Source organism: Arachis duranensis, chromosome 7 (assembly GCF_000817695.3).
Source record: "Arachis duranensis cultivar V14167 chromosome 7, aradu.V14167.gnm2.J7QH, whole genome shotgun sequence".
Lineage (NCBI taxonomy): Eukaryota > Viridiplantae > Streptophyta > Magnoliopsida > Fabales > Fabaceae > Arachis > Arachis duranensis.
The window spans coordinates 60,112,473-60,121,842 of NC_029778.3; positions in this window are offsets into that span (position 1 = coordinate 60,112,473).

The following is a 9,370-nucleotide window of genomic DNA, read 5'->3' on the forward strand; positions in this document are numbered from 1 at the left end:
GACTGTGATTAACCGTAGAAGGGATTGGGCAAGAAGCTTGGATGATGCTCTATGGGCATACAGAACAGCATTCAAGACACCTATAGGAACTTCTCCATACCAGCTGGTGTATGGAAAAGCCTGTCACTTGCCAGTGGAACTAGAACATAAGGCCTATTGGGCAACCAGATTCCTAAACCTTGATGCCAAGTTAACTGGAGAAAAATGATTGTTCCAGTTAAATGAGCTAGAGGAATTCAGACTCAATGCTTTCGAAAATGCAAAAATTTACAAAGAGAAAGCAAAAAGATGGCATGATAAGAAATTGTCATCCAGAGTCTTTGAGTCAGGGCAGAAAGTTCTGCTATTTAATTCTAGGCTCAGATTATTCCCTGGGAAATTGAAATCCCGGTGGAGAGGTCCATATGTGATTACAAGTGTGTCACCATATGGATACGTGGAGCTTCAGGATAATGATTCTAACAAAAAGTTCATTGTTAATGGACAGAGAGTCAAACATTATCTTGAAAGCAATTTTGAGCAAGAATGCTCAAAACTGAGACTTGATTAAAGCTCAGTAATAGTCCAGCTAAAGACAATAAAGAAGCGCTTGTTGGGAGGTAACCCAGCCATTTACAAAGCTTATTTGTTAATTAATTGATTTTTACAGGTTTATGTCAATTATCTTCAAGGTAAAATAGCAATTGCTTGAGTTCACAGAGTTATAGAAGGATTCAGAGGATAAATAGAAAAAAGAAGCTCACTGGTGCGAAAAAACTAGTAAGAGCTGTTTTGGGCATTGAACGCCCAAAAGAAGCATCTACTGGGCGTTCAACGCCAGTAGAGATAGCCATCTGGGCGTTGAACGCCAGAAAGAAGCATCTTCTGGGCATTGAACGCCAGAAAGAAGCACCTTCTGAGCGTTTAACACCAGATTTACAACGTCCTAGGCGTTCAGAAAAACGCCCAGTGACAAAGGAGTTTCTGGCGTTCAACGCCAGCTAGAAGCAACAGCTGGGCGTTGAATGCCCAGGAGAAGCTACAGATGGGTGTTAAACGCCCAAAACATGCAACGTTTGGGCGTTTAACGCCAGGATTATGGGGAGGAGGTAAATTCGTTTTCACTTCAAATTTTTTCCATTTTTCATGTTTCAATTCATGATTTCTTGCATAAACATATTACAAACTCTCATCTTTCAACTTCAATTCCAAAATTTTTAATCCTAAACATGTTTCTTAATTTTTCTTCAATATCTTTTCAAACCTTTTTCAAACCTTTTTCAAAACTCAATTATCTTTTTGAATTCTTTTCAAATCTTTTTAATTTCTTCTCAAATCTTTTTCAAACTCATCATATTATCTTTTTGAATTCAAAGTTATCTTTTTCAAAATCTCATTATATCTTTTGAATTTTCGAAATTGCCTCTCCTTCTATTCCTCTCCTTTCCTTTCTTTTGATTGAGGACAAGCAAACCTCTAAGTTTGGTGTATTTTTCCGTGATCACTGAGCTAAAACTCATCAAGATCATGGCACCTAAGGAAAAACAAACTACTTCAAGAGGCAAGAAAGAGAATATTCCAAAACCACTTTGGAATCAAGAGAGGTTCTTAACCAAAGAACATGCAAACCATTACCACAAAATAATGGGTCTGAGATCAGTGATCCCGGAAGTTAAATTTGATCTGAAAGAAGACGAATATCCGGAGATACAGGAGCTGAAGCGCCAAAAGCTGTCTCTTGAAGGACAGACACCCCACAGGTTGAAGGAGCATCTACCTCCCAAAATAAAGGTTGTTGAGTCCTAATCTTAGCCTTAACTCTGTGATAATTATTTATTAGGAATTTACCTTAGAAGTTATATATGAATAGTAGTAATTAGTATATCTATTTTGATTTTATCTCCAATTAAGCTATAATTTATTTTTCTCATCATCATCAAACATGAATAAAATAGCAGATTTTTAGAATAAGGAGGCAATAATTTTTTCGAGTTTCTAATAAGAAAAATTCTAATTATTTATATGTGGTGGCAATATTTTTTGTCTTCTGAATGAATGCTTGAACAGTGCATATTTTTTATATTGAATTTTATGAATGTTAAAATTGTTGGCTCTTGAAAGAATGATGAACAAGAGAAATATTATTGTTGATCTAAAAAATCATGAAAGTGATTCTTGAAGCAAGAAAAAACAGTGGAAAAAAAACAAAAAAAAAACTAAAAAAAGGAGAGAAGCAAAAGAGGTAGAAAAAGCCAATAGCCCTTTAAACCAAAAGGCAAGGGTGAAAAGGATCTAAGGCTTTGAGCATCAATGGATAGGAGGGCCCAAGGAAATAAATCCAGGCCTAAGCGGCTAAATCAAGCTGTCCCTAACCATGTGCTTGTGGCATGCAGGTCCAAGTGAAAGGCTTGAGACTGAGTGGTTAAAGTCGTGATTCAAAGCAAAAAGAGTGTGCTTAAGAACTTTGGACACCTCTAATTGGGGACTTGAGCAGAGCTAAGTCATAATCTGAAAAGGTTCACCCAGTTATGTGTCTGTGGCATTTTGTATCCGGTGGTAATACTGGAAAACAAAGTGCTTAGGGCCACGGCCAAGACTCATAAAGTAGCTGTGTTCAAGAATCAATATACTAAACTAGGAGAATCAATAATACTATCTAAATTATGAGTTCCTATGGATGCCAATCATTCTGAATTTCAAAGAATAAAGTGAGATGCCAAAACTGTTCGGAAGCAAAAAGCTACTAGTCCTACTCATCTAATTAGAATCTGAGCTTCAGTTAAAACTCTGAGATACTATTGCTTCTTAATTTCTTTTTATCCTATTTTATTTATCTATTTTCTTGAGGACAAGCAATAGTTTAAGTTTGGTGTTGTGATGAGCGGATATTTTATACGCTTTTTGGGGGTAATTTCATGTAGATTTTAGTATGTTTTAGTTAGTTTTTAATAGATTTTTATTAGTTTTTAGGCAAAAATCATATTTATGGACTTTACTATGAGTTCGTGTGTTTTTCTGTGATTTCAGGTATTTTCTGGCTGAAATTGAGGGAGCTGAGTTAAAATCAGATTCAGGCTGAAAAAGGACTGCTGATGCTGTTGGATTCTGACCTCCCTGCACTCGGAATGGATTTTTTGGAGCTACAGAAGTCCAATTGGCGCGCTCTCAATTGGGTTGAAAAGTAGACATCCAGGGCTTTCCAGCAATATATAATAGTTCATACTTTGCACGAAGATAAATGACGTAAACTGGCATTCAACGCCAGTTCCATGTTGCATTCTTGAGTTGAACGCCAGAAACAGGTTACAAGTTGGAGTTAAACGCCAGAAACAGGTTACAACCTGACGTTTAACTTCAGAAATAGCCCAGGCACGTGATAGCATAATTCTCAACCCCAGCACACACCAAGTGGGCCCCAAAAGTGGATTTTTGCACTATCCTTCTTAGTTTACTCATTTTCTGTAAACCTAGATTACTAGTTTAGTTTTTAAACAACTTTTAGAGACTTATTTTGTATCTCATGACATTTTTAGATCTAAACCTTGTACTCTTTGACAGCATGAGTCTCTAAACTCCATTGTTGGGGGTGAGGAGCTCTGCAGCATCTCAATGAATTAATGCAATTATTTCTGTTTTCCATTCAAACACGCTTGTTTCTATCTAAGATTTCATTCGCACTTCACTATGAAGAAGGTGATGATCCGTGACACTCATCACCATCCTCAACCTATGAACGTGTGCCTGACAACAACCTCTGTTCTACATTAGATTGAATGAGTATATCTTAGATTCCTTAATCAGAATCTTCTTGGTATAAGCTAGAACCCTTTGGCGGCCACTCTTGAGAATCCGAAAAGTCTAAGCCTTGTCTGTAGTATTCTGAGTAGGATTCAAGGATTGGATGGCTGTGACGAGCTTCAAACTCGCGATTGTTGGGCGTGATGACAAATGCAAAAGAATCAATGGATTCTATTCCGACATGATCGAGAACCAACAGATGATTAGCCATGCTGTGACAGAGCATAATGAATCCCTTTATGATGCCTGGGAGAGATACAGAGAGATCCTAATACTCTGTCACAGCACGGCTAATCATCTGTTGGTTCTTGATCATGTCGGAATAGAATCCATTGATTCTTTTGCATTTGTCATCACGCCCAATAATCGCGAGTTTGAAGCTCGTCACAGCCATCCAATCCTTGAATCCTACTCAGAATACCACAGATAAGGTTTAGACTTTCCAGATTCTCAAGAGTGGCCGCCAAAGGGTTCTAGCTTATACCACGAAGATTCTGATTAAGGAATCTAAGAGATACTCATTCAATCTAATGTAGAACGGAGGTGGTTGTCAGGCACACGTTCATAGGTTGAGGATTGTGATGAGTGTCACGGATCATCACCTTCTTCATAGTGAAGTGCGAATGAACATCTTAGATAGAAACAAGCGTGTTTGAATGGAAAACAGAAATAATTGTATTAATTCATTGAGATGCTGCAGAGCTCCTCACCCCCAACAATGGAGTTTAGAGACTCATGCCGTCAAAGAGTACAAGGTTTAGATCTAAAAATGTCATGAGATACAAAATAAGTCTCTAAAAGTTGTTTAAATACTAAACTAGTAACCTAGGTTTACAGAAAATGAGTAAACTAAGATGGATAGTGCAGAAATCCACTTATGGGGCCCACTTGGTGTGTGCTGGGGTTGAGACTTATGCTTCTCACTTGCCTGGGCTGTTTCTGGAGTTAAACGTCAGGCTGTAACCTGTTTCTGGCGTTTAACTCCAACTTGTAACCTGTTTCTGGCGTTCAACTCCAGAATGCAACATGGAACTGGCGTTGAACGCCAGTTTACGTCATCTATCTTCGCGCAAAGTATGGACTATTATATATTTATGGAAAGCCCTGGATGTCTACTTTCCAACCCAATTGAGAGAGCGCCAATTGGACTCTTGTAGCTCTAAAAAATCTATTCTGAGTGTAGGGAGGTCAGAATCCAACAACATCAGCAGTCCTTTTTAACCCTTATCAGAGTTTTGCTCAGGTCCCTCAATTTCAGCTAGAAAATACCTGAAATCACAGAAAAACACACAAACTCATAGTAAAGTCCAAAAATATGATTTTTGCCTAAAAACTAATAAAAGTATACTAAAAACTAACTAAAACATACTAAAATCTACATGAAATTACCCCCAAAAAGCGTATAAAATATCCGCTCATCAGTAGACCTCCATTAAGTTTCCAAAGTGGGGAGCGAACACTTTATTCATCAACCTTTGATATGTGGCCCCAGCATTTTTTAATCTAAATGACATCACCACATAGCAGTAGTTTGCTCTAGGTGTGATGAATGAAGTTTTTTCCTCATCCGGCTTGTACATCGGGATTTGGTTGTATCCCGAGTAGTCATCCATAAACGATAAGTGCTGATACCCTAAGCTTGCATCTACTAGGGTGTCAATACTGGGAAGTGGATATGGGTCTTTGGGGCACGCTTTGTTCAAGTTGGTGTAGTCGACGCACATCCTCCACTTGCCGTTTTGCTTTTTGACTAGCACTACATTTGCTAGCCATGCCGGGTACTTGACCTCTCGGATGAAGTCGGCCTCCAAGAGGGTTTACACTTGCTCCTCCACCACTTGAGCTCGTTCTAAACCGAGCTTATGCCTGCGCTGCTGTACGGGTCGTGATCCGGGGTGTACTGAAAGCTTGTGGTACATGAGCTGAGGGTCTATCCCTGGCATGTCGGAAGCTTTCCAAGCAAAGAGGTCGGAATTATCTCGCAGGAGCTTTATCAGCCTTTGTTTCAAATCTCTGTCTAGGTTGGCCCCTATGTTGGTATTTTTTCCTTCCTCTTTTCCGATTTGAACCTCTTCGGTTCTTCCACCCGGCTGCGGCCGCAGCTCTTCCTTAGCTTTTATTTCCCCCGAGCTCTATGGTGTGAACTTCCTTGCTTTTTCCTCGGAGGTTTAAGCTTTCATTGTAGTATTTTCTTGCCAACTTCTGGTCTCCTCGTACCGTCGCTATTCCCTTAGGTGTTGGGAATTTCATGCAAAGGTGAGGGGTTGACACCACCGCTCCGAGCTGATTTAACATAGTCCTGCCGATTAAGGCGTTATATGCCGACCCGACATCGATGACGATAAAGTCGATGCTCAGAGTTTTGGAATTTTCCCCCTTTTTAAAGGTCGTGTGAAGGGGGATGTATCCCAGTGGCTTAATTGGCATGTCTCCTAGTCCATACAGGGTGTCCGGGTAAGCTTTTAGCTCCCTTTCATCCAACCCTAACTTGTCGAAGCGAGCTTAAAAAGTATATCAGCCGAACTCCCTTAGTCTACCAAGGTCCTGTGGAGGTTGGCATTTGCCAAGATCATGGTTATCACCATCGGGTCGTCATGCCTGGGCATGATCCCCTACCAGTCCTCTTTGGTGAACGAGATGGTTGGGAGATCAGGAGATTCGTTTCCAACTTGATAAACTCGCTTCAAGTGTCTTTTGTGAGATGATTTAGTGAGCCCCCTCCTGCGAATCCTCCAGAGATCATATGTATGTGTCTCTCGGGGGTTTGTGGTGGTGGGTCTCTTCTGTCTTCATCAACTCGCTTTCTTTTTCTGGGATTCTCCGAACTTTCCATAAGATATCAATCAAGTCGGCCTTCCCTGGCCAACCTTTCTATCACATTTTTAAGGTCGTAGCAATCATTTGTTGAGTGGCCATACATCTTATGGTACTCAAAGTAGTCGCCGTGACTTCCTCCCTTTTTGTTTTTGATGGGTCTAGGAGGCGGCAACTTTTCAGTATTACAGATTTCTCTGTATACATCCACTAGGGAGACTTTTAGAGGAGTATAGGAGTGATGTCTCCTTGGCCTGTCGGGGCCGACCTTCTCTTTTTTCTTGGGCTCCCTTTCTCTCTCTTTTGCTGAGTGAGGAGGTCCCTGTCGCCAGCTGGGCTCCTGTAGTCTGGCATTTTCCTCCATGTTGATGTACTTTTCTGCTCTCTCTTATACATCACTCAAAGAGGTGGGGTGCCTTTTTTATATGGACTGAGAGAAGGGACCCTCTCTAAGTCCATTTACTAACCCCATGATAACTGCCTCTGTGGGCAGGTCTTGAATTTCCAAACACGTTTTATTGAATCTTTCCATGTAGTCACGTAGAGGTTCCCCGACCTCCTGCTTAACTACCAGGACACTCGGCGCGTGCTTTACTTTATCCTTCTGGATGGAGAACCGCATTAGGAATTTTCTCGAGAGGTCCTCAAAGCTCGTAACCGACCTTGGAGGGAGGCTATCAAACCACTTCATCGCTACTTTCGACAGGGTGGTCGGAAAAGCTTTGCAGCGAGTTGCATCAGAAGCATCAGCTAGATATATCCGACTTTTGAAATTGCTTAAGTGATGCTTCGGGTCTGTGGTTCTGTCATAGAGGTTTATATCAGGGCTTTTGAAGTTTCTTGGAACTTTTGCCCTCATTATGTCCTCACTGAACGGGTCCTCTCCTCCCAGGGGCGACTCTTCTCAGTCGCAGCAGGAGTTCCGACTTTTAAGGGAGGATTCAAGCTTCAAGAGTTTTTCTTCCAACTCTTTTCGTCATTCTATCTCTTCCCTGACGTTTTGCTCTACCTCTCGTTGTCGTTCTAGTTCCTGTTCTAGTTGCTCCAAACGACCTTGGTGGCCGTGGACCAGCCCCATTAGCTCGGTTGCATAGGGTAGCCCTTCCTTTCCGGACTCTCGTCCCTCCGAGGAATTTACCTTTGGATTCTTAAGCCCAGAGGTGCCTGCTCTATGTTGGTCGTTGGTTCCTTGGTGACGGGTCAGGTCGGCATCATTGTTTCCGGTATCTGGATTTTCTTGTTCGGAATCAGACGTTGTGTGATCATCTTCTGGTGAGTTGTCCGCCATTACTGGTTGATCTCTCGAGTCCCCAGCAACGGCACCAATGTTACGTTGGGTAACAGGAGATTAATGGGCTGGACTCGTTGGGTTGGCCCAATCGTCTGGGGAACGAAGCCTTCGAGCGGGTTTGCGCCTTTAGGGCCTCCGTCCGACTTGTATGTGTGAGAGAATGGGGGGTGGTACCTGCAAAGACACTCTGATTCCTAAGTCAGCAAGGATGTGAGCAGGTCTAGAGAGTATTGGGACTTAGAGATACCTGAGGGGTGTAAGTGTATTTATAGTGGTGAACCAATAACCACCGTTGCAGTAGTTCCACCTTTTAAGATGGATAACCGTCCCTTTATCTTAGGGAGGTTACGATATGGCTCCTGGAAGTGGATTGAAAGATTTTAGGGACAGTTATTATCTGCCAGCTAATCTCTGCTTCCGACTTCGTTAGGGCAAGTCGTGGGGAACACCGACTTTTTAGAGGAAGGTCGGTATATTGTGAGGCTCAACCTTGTGGGTTGGGCCTGTCGTTTGGACCTGGATCTTAGCGTTGGACCAGGGTATGAACAGTTCTATTCTTGAAAATATTATTAATTTTTTAAGCTACCTTTAATAATTTTAAAAATCCAAAAACTATAACTTTAACCATTTTTTACTATAAAACTAATGCAATTATTATTTTCTTGCAATTCCTCCCACCATCACGTATCAATAATGACGGAACAAATTAATTTAAACAAGATAAAAACACAAAAATTTAAATATTATATTTCAGAGAAAGAGAGAGAGATTTCCAAATTTGAGTGATACCATGTAGGCACAAAATCTCTATAAAAACAAATTTGATCTGATATCTGGAAAGCATCATTTATCTTATGATAACATATAAAATGAATCATTTTTTAGCATCTGTCAACAATCACCATAACAAAATTCTTTTGTCTTTGTATCTTAGATAATCTCAAGATGAAATTCATGCTAACATCTTTTCATGGAGCTATTAAAATAGATAATGGCTTGTACAAACGAATGTTTTGATTTTCACTTTTACTAATGTAACAAATGCAACATTTATGAATGTAACGAGTGATATCTCGCTCAAATTTTGGGCAATAGAATTTCTCTTTTATGAGGATCAATGTTTTGTCCCTCCTAATGTGTCTAGCTAATCCTCCATTATGAATCTCTCAAATAATTGATTGGTACAATGAGAATAAAAAATTCATAGTTGATTGCGCTTGAAAAGTTTGCCTTCTTGAATAAAGAAACGATGATATGGTTGTTAAAAGCAGTACTTCCAGATTTTTAAAAGATCTTGATCTTCCTTATATAACTTCTTTATAACTTCAAACCAACAACATTAAACTTTAGGATGGAAAGGAGAACATGTCATCGTCTTAAGGCATCAACAACCTTATTTTGAATATTGGATTTAGGAAAATGCTATGGTGTAGAAGTAAAAAAGTTTTTACACATGAGGAATTTGGGTGGCTTGTGTTTAGAGACGAC